This window comes from Lissotriton helveticus, chromosome 8, assembly GCF_964261635.1.
Source record: "Lissotriton helveticus chromosome 8, aLisHel1.1, whole genome shotgun sequence".
In the NCBI taxonomy this organism is placed as follows: Eukaryota; Metazoa; Chordata; class Amphibia; order Caudata; family Salamandridae; genus Lissotriton; species Lissotriton helveticus.
This window is the reverse complement of record NC_136069.1, coordinates 1,256,309,239-1,256,322,646: the sequence shown is the minus strand read 5'-3', so window position 1 is coordinate 1,256,322,646 and position 13,408 is coordinate 1,256,309,239.

The window sequence follows — 13,408 nt, the reverse complement described above, 5'->3', positions numbered from 1 at the left end:
TCGCATAGCTACGCCTAGTGCTACTACGCGAATTACGCCTAGGGTTACTCAGAACACCAACAATAGTTCATGCCAAAGAATATTCTTTATATATAGGACTCTTAATTAGAGTTAATACTCTCATTATGAGATTAAGCATCCTCAAGGCGGAGGCACTGAACATAAGCACAGCACTTGTAAACATTGTACAATATTAACATCTGGTACAGTGAATAGATACTACATAATGCTTGTGAACAGTTCTCTAACGATCAAGATGGCCTAATGCTAGTAAACATTTTAATATACCTTTAACAGACTATAAGCAAAAAAGACAAACTAGCAAAGCAATGCAGTACAATTACAGTATTTTGGTGCGCAACTGTAAGTCCCTAGAAAGCTCTAGTGATATATAGACAAAACAGAAGGAATAAAAAACTTCCTGCCTAAACAGTATACTTTTTATCTATTATTACCAGGGCCACTGGAATTATGTTCAAGAGAGAGCCAAATTATGCTGGATGGTTGAGTAAATTATGTGGCAAGAAAAGGCAAAATATGTAGCATATTGAGGCACATTCTGTAATAGTATTACTTTATTATTTAATCAGTTTTAAACTTGACAACACTTTCTGGGCCTAGTTGCATTACATTAGTACCAATTTAACTCTCAAACATATCAATATGCCACAGAAAGGTGACAAGTCCAGCTTTGCAAAGTTCCTTCCACTGCGAGGCAACATGTCGCTTTTTTAGTAACTTTTGAACCGCTTGAGCTAAAAACTATTTTTTGGGGCTTAAAATCTGGAAATTATGCGTCAGATGATGGAATATTTGGCAAAATTGACAAATCTACATTTATGCGAAAAACACAGTGGCCACACAATCACATAATTCCAGTGGCCCTGCTTAGTACTCATAGGTGTATGCAAACCTAGTTGTCAGAAACATCAAATTACGGGATCAAAAAGGAAAACAGATCAATAACAGTATCATTGATAGGTGCATAGGAATGAGACAGCATCCCAATGTTCCTACATACATGTACAGCAGAGGTTTGCACATTTGAAGGGTTGCATCTGTCACACAGGCAATTTTCCAGTAGCACACTGTACTCAGAATAGGCAACCATAGACCCAGGATCAGACCAGAGAATGAACCAATTGGGAGCTGTGCCACCATGAGCAGTGGTGGCCTGGTAATTTTGGCAGGGAGGGGGACCGGCTGGCATTCACTCTCACACACACAAATGCATTCACAACACACAACAAATTCATCCATTCATACATACACGCATGCATGCACTAAACATGCAAAAACATACAACTTACCTGTCCTACAGCCTCGGAGGTCTCAATAGGGTTGGGACTGCTCCCTTCCCTTATTGATTGACCGAAAGTCAGTCAGTGAGGGAAGGCAGCAGTCTCTCATTCGTCAAAGAGTGGGATGGGATCAGTGAGACAGCTGACCCCATCCTACTCTATGACGCGTCACTGATTGACACTCGGCCCTGGGCACTTCAGGGCTTAAAACTGAAGAGGCCAGGCCCAAGGCAATCAGTGATACTCTCCCTGATCATGAAGGGGAGGGTCTCGAGGTATTTTTGCTAGGTTGAGGAAGTCACTTGCACAGGGCTGTGAAATCCTCAGCTCAGTAAGGGCAAAGCACTTTTAGCGCATGTCTAGCTCCTGGCTGCCTGACCTGAGTAAGAAGAGTGTCTGTCAGGCTGACCTTTGCTCAGCCTGACAAGAACTCTTCCACTCTGGAATAAGGCAAGGGGGCGTGGCCCCTTCTCCCACATGAACAGGCAGTGCCTGACGATGAGTGAAAGGAAGAAACAGGAGAATGCAGAAAGTAATAAAAGCTAATGCAACATTTCTTTTAGCTAGCTAAGAACTTTCACACTGGACAACGAAGCAGATGCCCAGGAGGCAAGCTAAGATTCCGAAGGATTTGTGTGAGTCCCATGCAGGAGGAAGTAGGCAGCACTCAGGTTCTACCCTCTAGATAACGTTTTAGCACAAGTTGTTCAGCAGGTCAAAGTCCAGGAAACGTTCAATATAGTTATTATATATGATTTAAAAAAGAAGGGCAGATGACAAGAGCCTAATATCTAGTTATAGTGAATGCATTTTCATAATTCACGGTGGCAGTCATTCAGGCTGGGACAGTTTTTGCCTTCTCAAAGAGTTCATTTTATAAAGGCATCTTGTGAACTCCACACTAAGATTTTCCACAGTGATAAACATTACATATCTGGGACTTTTATGTTCTCTAGAGGTTGAGCAGGTGTGAGGATCTCCCAGTACGGTTCATTCTTTAGGATGATGCTAGTGTTGAAACCTCTGGAGAAGTACCACTGTTGGATATGAACACTGCTGTCAATCCTCAGGAATCCACATCTGGAACAAGGTAATATTTGTGATGGGTCTTCTCTGACTGTTATGCATCTCAAATTTAGTTGCAGGCTGTAAGTACCTCATTTATACTTGATAACGTACCCTATTGAGAAAGATCATTGGTAGTGATAAGGTATGGAGTGAATTGTCTTCTGTGAGACATCTATTCACTCTATGTCACAAATCCACATGCAGTTAAGAAAGTTCTTAATACAGAAATGGCATTCACCCCTGTCTCTCCAGCATAAAGGTATTATCCCCTCAGTCTTCTATAAATTATGTGTATTTTCCATGTACAGGCGTGCCATGGCATATGCCAGAACTGTGTGATTTGGCATGACACATCCAGATGCAGCAGGAAATAAGCACTCTGCTCTGTGAATTCTTCTGTGATCCTGCTACTCTCGTCAAATTCCCTTATTGGTCAGACTCTCAAGAAGAGACCTACCACATCTCGGAGGTAAAACAAGGGGCTCACAAGTGGTGTTTGTATTGCTGATCCTGTTACAAAAGCATTCGTTCTTTTGTCTGAAATGAGCAGACAAAAAATGGGATTATTTAAGATTTTTCCCTTAACCAAACTTACCTTAAAGTGTTCAATCTTGCGCCAGCATCCTACAGTTTTGTTACACTTATGTGGTAATTTAGAAATTGGTAGAATGGGACAACTACTGTTAATCAGTGAATGTTCCAACCCTCCAAAACCACTGTTTTACTTGCCTCAGTGAGAGGTGGGAGAGATGCTCACTTTCCTCATTCTGGAGTGTTTGCTGGTGTTTCTGTCATAACCCCTTCCCTGGCAGCTCATCTACCACAGTTGCCTCCATAGTTGGAAACCTGGTCTACAATGGCCAGGGAGTCCGATCCTGATTTTCACTATTTACTAAAGCAGTAAATTATGAAAGTTGTGCCCAATGAGCAGGCCAACAATTCCTTACATGTCAAAGACAACTGTTTCTTTGCTCTGCAGAAGCAAAACTCAAGCTTTGGGGCTTTTTATCAAGAGATAAAGAAAATGTCAAGTGAGCCACCATTAGATGGTGTCTCGCCTGTGACTACATTATTTCAGCAAATGGCCAACCATGTCAGTAGAAACACTGCCCTCGAAAAAGTCTCTTCAGACTGGTGGACAACAATAAATACTGAAGACAGCAGTTGGGGGGCAGACAAAGCTGGAAAACTGTAACCCTAGTGGGTTGGCTGCTCGCAAGCCAACAACCAAATGACCATCCTAATCATAAAGACAATCTGAGTTAAAAACTGTACAAAGTAGAATCAATTCATTATGGATAGTCTCATTATCTAATTACAATGAATTTGGTTTGTAAATTAATTTAGGTAAAGAACAATAGATAGAAACACATGGAGAAAGTGAAAAGCAAATACCAAACTGTAATCCAAGTACATGTTCGGATCATAAACCCTAATACTTTTTTATGATGGATAAGTTTATCTGCAGAAAATAGTAAAAAATAATAATCACTCAGAAAGAGACGTAGCAAATGTTCACAGTATAACATCAATGGCATTTTATTTCAATCAGCTCTGTTGCTATGAGAATGAAAGCACACACAGCACAGGGTTCAGTCTGCATTACAATGCAAGACATCTATTAAAATGTTGTATTTTTGTTCTATTCTCTGATAGAAAAGATATGCAAAAAACAAATTTCCCAGTGCGGCTTCTGATGTTGCTTGAAAGGACTTAAAGGATCATTCAAATGATAAAAGAGGTAAGGCCTATTGCTTGCATTGCTGATATTTTATTTTATTGTTCTGGTCTTCCGGGAGAGGAAAAATATTTCAACTATGCTGAGGTGCATATTGAAGTCCACAGAGAAAATTGAAAGAAAAGTCAATGTCATGTATGAAATTGAAACTGTACAATGCAAAGCATGTCAAGAGGGGAATATTTATGTTGTCTGGCAGAGCCTTCTGTATTAAAATGTACTTTCTACCATTTCTGCACTAAAGGTTGTGCATCTGATGCAATTTTCAGCACTGTCTAAATTCAGTGCTCTGATATATCTCATTTTAAAAGCTATGATTCCATTCAAAGCAATGCACTTATAGTGTAGTAGTTCTTCTGGGTATTGGATTGAATTTTAACGTGTATGTCTGGTTACTCCACATTTGCACTTACAAACACATACACGGACACATATTACACGGTCTGCAGAAATGACTGCGTAATTTTGGTTAAATCTAACCTTCAATTGAAAAAAGTTTTAGATCTATCTATAGGCAGATTTAGGTGTCTAGAGGACCCCATATCATTAATTGTTAAAAAAAAGTACCTTTTAAAAATACACAGAGAAAGAGTGGCATCAACTCAGCCTCTCAGCATGTGTTTTTTCGTGGTTTGACATTGCTTGTAAGGGCTGTCCACCAAATCCACAGCATTTTGAGGTTCGGCTATGGCAGTGACTACTCCAACACACTGTGCCAAACTTCTCCAACGGGGCAACAGAGTAAGGGCTGTGGGAGAATTGGCTAAATGTCCATCCATCCAATTAGGATCAGCGGGTATATAGGTGGTTTCTTTTCTTTTCTTTTTTTACTGTCCATCAGCGCCAGGCAAACCCTGGCAAAAGGGACTGTAAATAACAGAAAATGCTCTTCTCACCATGAGAGATGACTCTCATGGTGTGGCACAGCATTATATGTTTTATTTGTAAAAAGAAAATCCCACTTTGGGGTTTTCATTTTGAAAATAAAAAAGAAAACAGTTTGGTAGAAGGCTCCAGCATGTTGACAGAGCCCTGCATGAACTGTGAAAAGCATTAACAGAAACAGCAATGACGACAGTTTCTGCCAGTTCTTTAGAAATGACCATCAGCTTGGCAGTCATTTCTAAATTCAGTAGAGGGCATCTCCGTCAAGAGGGCATCTCCGTCAGGGTCACAGAGTACTCTACTCCGTTGCCCTGCTGAGAAATGGGCCTCCCACCAATATCTCACTTGGACCGTTTTTTTAGATGTAGGTTAGTAAATTGGTCATCATAACAACACACAGAGAGAGGAGGGTCCAAGGGATGTTTAGAGACCTGCTTTGGTTCGTATCCCCATGTATCAACTGTAATACAACCAGAGAACCAAGGGTCTAAAATCAATGGATCTATTCAATCATTCAATAGGCGCTATTGTAATTAAATCAATAGAGAATACTGAAATTCCTGATGAGCCTAAACATGAAGTACACAGCAAAGAACCATGATCGAGAACACAGGTGATTATAAGTGAGACTCAAAAAATGGATTCCCATCAAATGTTTTATAATGATCTATATTCTCATCTGGTCATCCATGGACGTGGGGCGGGCTGTCTCTAGATCATCAAGAACATCTCCACTCCCACTCTCTAACAGGAGTCCGTGAGTCTAGCCCACAATCACTGTGCTGACCAAGAAGTAGACAGAGTGAATATGGGAATCAGTGCCGTGCAAAAGAAAAATGTGGTGAGTTAAAATAGAGTGGCAAAAACAGACAAATGAACATTTTATTCTGTGAACTGTTTTACCCTCTAATTAAAAACAAGAACAGTGCAAGAAACGGCAGTCTCAAACAAATATTAGACTGCCAAAAATGGCCAACATGTTTCAGGCTCTGGGGGAATAATGTCCCTAGGCTTTCTTCAGGGCCTCTGTTCGAATAATTTGCTACCGCTATAGTGAATATGAAAAGTGAAACAAACAAATGAAAAGGATATAAATGGACATATTAATTCATATTCATACTCCTCCGTGTCAAAGCTGGTGTGTCTCACATCCAGATTGACCGGGGAAGAGACCTCACCTCTCCTGGATCCTGCTCAGGAAGATGGAGGCCCGCTCTGTCCGTCGTTGCCTCTATGTAGGACACCGACTCAGGGGGGAGGCCTGACTCGGTGTCCTACATAGAGGCAACGACGGACAGAGCGGGGCCTCCATCTTCCTGAGCAGGGTCCAGGAGAGGTGAGGTCTATTCCCCGGTCAATCTGCATGTGAGACACACCAGCTTTGACATGGAGGAGTATGAATATGGATTATTATGTCCATTTATATCATTTTCACCAAACGTGGCATGAAAATAAAGCTTTTTTCGGACTACAATTTCTCTGTGTTTGGTGTAGCGCACTTCCATATTTTTTGAGATATTGGTGTTACAAAAAGATGCTGGATGTACTTCGAATTGTTAAATTATTATGATATCAAAACCATTAATCTACAAATCCTCTGGAGATTGATATCTGTGGAGAATTAGGGAATCAAGAAGTAAAAAAACAAATCCAGTTGGATGATGCATTTAATTCTGTTCATCTAATGCGATTCTCGATGATCTGATTGGTAGAAAGCTATTGATAACTAGTGTTGCAGTGGCAGTTATAGGATGTCAGGCACTGAAACCTGTGTCCTGAAAGAAAAGTGTGATGATTACTTAGGGTGGTTGGTGTTGCATCCCCAAATCCCTGTGAAGAATCAAGGGGAGTCCTAAAAAGGAGAGAAGCTCTGAAAGCACAGTCCCTGTTTTTATTGCCTGATTTACAGATCTTCCATCAGTTTCTACATTTTCATAGAGCAGATGCTTTCAAATGGATTTACATATCCGGCTTTTCAGATCTTTTAAGAACATTTACATTTTTGGTGTCCCCTGAAAAAAAATCCCATTACAATTCTGCATTGTGAAAAACATACTTAGTGACCACTGGGACACAAGACAGCTGCATTCTTTGCATTATTAGTTTGTTAGAGCCTGGCCGTACGTTCATTGCAATTGATGCAGTCTTGTTTTTATACATTTTGCTGCTTTCATTACTATTGTCCTAGCAAGTTATATATTTACCAGACTATATAACCCACAGTCCATCATTTCTTGCAAGATTGTTTACCACATACGTTTTATATAAAACATATTTGGTTAGGTTGTGGTTGTATTTGTGTGCAGGAAATCTGATAATGATAATTTGAATAACCCTTGCTTTCACAATTGGTCATTCATGCTGCATAATCGGAGGAGCAGATGGCAAAGCTCTGGTATACTTTGGTTCACTTACATATAACTGGTGAAATTAAGTGCTTTTTGGTTTTAAAATTGTAGCTTATTTTTTATTATTAGAAGGCCTAATTGTAACTCCACGTTAACCTTTGTTACTTGAAATAAATATATATTTACGTTACAGGTACGTTATAGTTAGGCTCAGATTTCACTCGTATAAAACCATAGAAATTCAGCAATTATAGTTACCTGAGCTAACTATATCATACATGCAGCCGCTGCAGGTAACAGCATTGGGGCGGTGGGACTAGGTGAAGGGGGATTTTTATTTATTTATTTATTTATTAGTATTTTATAGAGCGCCTGGTTACACTAGCAAGTGTGTCCCCGCGCTGTAAATGCTAATTAAGTTGTTCGTTGCTGATGCTTCCTGCGATTTTAGTTTTTGGGGAATAGTATTGTTTTCAGGTCTTTCCTAAATTTAGACTCAGAAGGTTCAGTGCGCAGTTCCACTGGCAGTTGACTCCATTTCTTGGCCCTTTGGACTCTGAAGGATTTCCCACCCATTTTGGCTGTCTGAACCCTCGGAACATGCACCTGTCCTGTCCCGCATGATCTCAGTTGTCGGGTGGGTTCATACCATTGCAGAAGGCCGTGAAGGTATCTCGGACCTTTGTCATGCAGGATGCGATGACCTGTACATAAGGCCTTAAAAGTCACCCGTTCCCTGATCGGGAGCCAGTGGGGGGTTTTCAGGGCTTTTTTTGATGACGCTCTCCTGGGTAATTGTAGGATCAGACGGGCCGCTGCGTTCTGTATCCGTTGGAGTCTGGAAAGACTTTTTTCGTTGGCTCCAAGGTACAGAACGTTCCCGTAGTCCAGTCTAGATGTTATTAGGCTGTGTACTATGGTCTGGCGCACTGATACAGGCATGAGGTCCAGCGTTTTTCTGAGTACTCGTAGTATCCCAAAACAGGTTCCTGCTACCTGTTTGGTCTGGTGGTCGAGCGTGAGGTTTTTGTCTATCCAGACCCCTAGGTTCTTTACTAAATGGCTAGGTGTGGGTAGATCACCCAGCTCTTCTGGCCACCACGCTGAAGTCCATACTGATGGAGCTTTGCCTATGATTAGTACCTCCGTTTTATTGCCATTCAATCGTAGGCAATTGTCTGCCATCCAGAGTGCCACCTACTGCATACTTGCTGCAAAGTTGGAGGCGCCTTGCTTCTCAGGTTGTGTAAGGGTGACAGTCAGTTGCGTGTCGTCCGCATACGACACTATCTCAACCCCAAACGTTTCTGTAATTCCTCCTACGGGGGCTACATATAAATTTAACGACGACCGCGAGGAAAAATTAATTGTTTATTTATTTTTCCCTCATGGTCTTCTCTCGAAATCCCCCTCACCCAACCCCACTGCCCCACCGCCCCACTGCTGTTACCTGCAGCGGCCACGGCTGCATACGACGCCCCCACAATTTACTGCTTATGAACTCACATGTTACATCACTCATGGCATTGTCAGTGACATCACTGATGAAATCACTGATGACATCTCAAATGACAATAGGGACTGTGTGTATCCATGTGTGAGTATGTGTCTTAGTGGCTCTATGGGTGTGTGCATGGTTGTATGGGTGAGTGTGTGAGTGTGCCAGTGGTGTATGGGTGAGTGAGTGCTTATGCGAGAGGCTGTGTAGGTGAGTGATAGGGTATGTGAGGGGCTGTATGGTTTAGTGATTGGGTGAATAAGTGGTGTATGGGTGACTGAGTGGGTGAGTGACTGCATTGGTGAATGAGTGAATGTGAGACTGGCTGTATGGGTGAGTGTGTGCTTATGTCAGTGGCTGAATAGGTCAGTTAGTACATGTGTTACTATCTGTATCAGTGAGTAAGTGGGTGTGTGAGTAGCTGTATGGGTGACTGAATTAGTGTGTGAGTGGTTGTATGGGTGTATCAGAGGGTATGTTAGTGTCTATGTCTTTATAACTGGATTTTATTTCCTAACTATAACATCCCTGTAACCCTTGTTTTTTCAGTGAATTTCAAAGTTTATTCTAATGTTGTTTCCTAACTTTAATGTCCCTGTACCCTTTGGTTTTTAAGTGCATTTCTAAGGTTTTTTTCAATTTTATTTCCTAAGTGTAACTTGTAACCTTTGAGAGTGAGTGTGTGAGTGAGTACATGAGTGTCTCAGTGGGTATGTGAGGAAAGGCATCAGTTTCTCAATGGATGTGTGAGTGGGTGTGTCGGCATAAGTATCTCACTGGGTGTCCGAGGGAGTGCAGGAGTGTCTGAGTGGGCCTGTGAGTGGGGGCATGAGTGTCTGAGTGGGTGTACAAGTGTTTGAAAGAGTGTCTCAGTGGGTCTGCGACTGAGTGCATGAGTGGGTCTGTGTGAGTGTGTTAGTTATAGTGGGTCTGAGTGGGAGTGGGTGTGGGTGTGTGAGTCTCTGAGTGAGTCTGTGAGTGCCTGAGCAAGTGGATGCATTGGTCTGTGAGCAAGTGCAGGAGTGTCTGAAAGGGTTTGTGACTGGTATTATGGGTATGTGAGTGGGTACATGGTTCTTTGAGTTAGTCTTCGAATGCATCTGTGAGTGGGTGTGTGAGTGCCTGAGTGTGTAAGTGGGTGTCTAAGTGTCTGTGTGTGTGTGTGTGTCAGTAGCTCTGTGAGTGACTCTGCCACAAAGGAACCATACCTCTCCTTTTATATAACTGGAGTCAACAGTTTGCAAAAAATATCTACCCAAATGGAGTTCCTTCTAATAGTTAATTACTAAGTGCTAGCTCTTTGGGTAAATTTTAAGCACATATTCTTCACTACAGCTGTGTAATAGAGCATGAGGAAATGTCACCAGTGACCTTGTGTGCATTTTGGCAATGTGATTGTTCCTGGAGCGTCTTTATCCAGAAATATGTAATAACATGAATCCTCCTTTAGAGAAAACAATGAGACCACATAGAGGTAAATCTTCACACAAAAATTGGTCATTCCTCTTAACCGCATGCGTGCGGGCGGAATTCCGCTCGCACGCTGAGATTTTGTAAAGCGCATGTTACATGACGAGCTGGGCTCGTCATGAGCGTGCGAGGAGGCTACCTCATGACGAGCCCAGCTCGTCATGAGCGTGGAAGGGGTTAACTATATGAAGTAAGAGCTTATTTGCTTGGCGGAGATGTCCTCATATATCTTGTCATCAAGAACTACTCACCAAAATTGACAGGAAACACGCTGGGGGTGGGCACTTGTGAAGCTGTCTATTATCTTGACAAAAGGCAGGAAGACCTTTGGATACTATTAAGGTGGGCGGGGTCAAATGTGGAAGCATCCACGTGATTTCCACATTGGCATACTCCTAGCAGTTTAAAGGGAGAACCATCGACTCTGCTCTCACCAGGCAAGGAAAAGAAAACCTCACAGTCACATACAGATTGTGCTCCAATATAGCAACGATGCAGTCACCTCCATGAAGGATTTCATATAATTTCTCAATATGAAATTGTCAAGGAAACACATTTGATTTGCCTTCACCAAGCCCAGCAGTTAGGATCATATATCCTTTACAGAAGTGGAGCTTCAACGGGGGCACCTGCTATGTGTATATGTGTAAGCACTTACCTTTGAGATTGGGCTGGGAACAACTGAATGGGGGAGGGGGATGTGCAGCTCCCTCCCCAGGTCAATCTTGGATCCAATGGACCCAATCCCCAGGCCTAGGCCTTAATTCAATGGGCTTTCAAATGCTAGGTGTCCGGGAGCCCACCGAGGGCACCCACTCAGCACTGTTGGGGACCACGGGAGCCTGAATTGCTCTTACACAAAGGGAGCTGCTAAACATGCTGCTCCATGTTTGTGAGAGCAATTGTTCCATCTATTTCCCTGCTCACGTGACAGCAGGCAGGGAAACAGATGAAAACTCTGCTCCCAGCAAGCAAGAGCACTTTCACAACTCTCCCTTTCTGGGAGTGGAGTTCATGTCTGCTCTGATTTGACAGGAACTGTCAAAGCTCCCTCAAGTCAGAGCAAACAGCTATGGCCCGAGAGTGGTCAGCCATGGACATAGCAGGAATCGTCCCCAGGAGGTGGTAATCCCCAGGGTCATATATGGCTCCAGGAAGGTGGCAGTGCAGCCCCCTCCTCCTGCATTCATAGGCTGGCACAAGGGAGGTGATGGTCCCCAGCGCCATAGATGGTTCAGGAGGAGGGGGAAGTGCAACGCTCCTCCCAGTATGTGTTATATTTAGGGACCTAGGGAGGTGTTGGTCCGGCTGGTTCACGTGACCCCTGCAAATTGTTTACATTTCCCCAGACAGGTGCTGGTCCCCAGGGCTTCTAGAAGCCCAGGAGCGGGGTCTGCATGGCCGAAGATATAGGCAAGTTAAAAAACACTTTTCCTGTGGAAACATGAACCTAACTATAACTACCTACTGGTGACTGCCATATTTCATGTCATGAGTTAAGTAAAATGTGAGGTCCTAAACAGTCCATGATGGGGGTGTAAGTAATAGTTATTTGACCCCTTCCCTCCACGCCTCTAGGGATTAGGTTGTGCTCACCCTGCCCCCTTATATTTTATTAATACCTTTGAATCCTGTAATGACTTTCACAATACATTGTTCATGTTGTGGTCAGCCAATCGGGATCAACCAATCCCCTTTAAATTGGCCAATCAGAGCATAATGAGATACCAATGGTCCAAATATCACAAACAGTTTCTGGTAGGCATCCGCTTCATGCCCACCCAGAGCACTTTTATAAACACTGATTTCTCAAATACTACTGAATAGTTTTACATGACATAATGAAAAGCACGTTTTCTGAGTAAAATGTTAACTATGTGCCAAGTTTGGAATAATTGTTATGTTGTGAGTGTTTGTAAAGCACACTATCACCCGCCAGGACATTCTGATGCTGAGCCGGTGTGTGTATGCCAATCGGAGGTTGGTTAATTGAAAAGCCAAGTTTTCAGCTTCTTGCTAATTTCAAGAAGAGAGGCGGAGGCTCTGATGATGTTTCATGCTTTAGGGGGGATGTAATAGAATGCCTCTCCTCCTGACCTGGTTCTGTGTATGTGTGGGATGTGTACGAGTAGAAGTCCTATGGAGCAGAGGTGTCTGGGAACTGATGGTAGGATATTCTGTTCGGTAGGTGTGGTCTGAGGTGTGTAGTACCTTAAATGTATGTGAGAGAAGTATGAATTAAAAACATCTGCATATCAGAAGCCAGTGTCTAGCTCTCCCATGCTACTGCACTGTCCTTCTTCCTCCCCATTTGTCAGAATGCTTTTCCTGCTTTTCCTCATCTTTTACTGCTTTCTCTGTCCATTCCCACTGGTTTTCTGAGTTTTTTTTTGCTTTTGCCTTGTTTTTTCACTGCTTTCTCCTTCCTTTCCCCCATTTTTATGAGTGCTTTCCCTGCTTTTGCCTAATTATTTATACTACATTCTCCTTCCTTTACCATTTTTCTGAGTGCTTTTCCTGCTGTTGCCTCATTTTTTACTGCTTTCTCTGTCCTTTGCCCCTGTGTTTCTGAGTGCTTTCTCCTGCCTTTGTCTCATTTTTACTGCTTTCTTTGTCCTCTCCCCTCTTCTTTGGAGTGCTTTGTTCTGCTTTTGCCTCATTAGTCACAGTTTTTTCCTTGGCAGCTAGCAATTTCAGTGCCTTGAGACGCTAATGGGTGATATGCTGTGCTTTATAAAAACCTGATTGATTGATTGAGTGTAGTTCTGTAAGTGGTGGTGTGATGTGAGTTCTGTGTGGGAGACTGAGGATGAGTCTGGCTGCCAAGTTCTGGATCGTTTGTAGTCTTCTAGTGAGCTTCAAGAAGATGCCTGTGTTGGGGTTTTCCATTGTCCAATTTGTTGGTATCTAGGTTGAGAGTGAAAGTTTTTCTAGTGTTGCTTGGGAGCCATTGGAAGATCTTTCCCAGCATCTTGATGGTGTGGAAGTAGGATGCAGTGACGGAGATGACTTCGACCGCCAAGTCCAGTTTGCTGGTGATGATTATTCCAAGCTTCCTGGCCTCGTTTCTGGGTCTGAGTTTGTCCAATAGTGAGGTGTT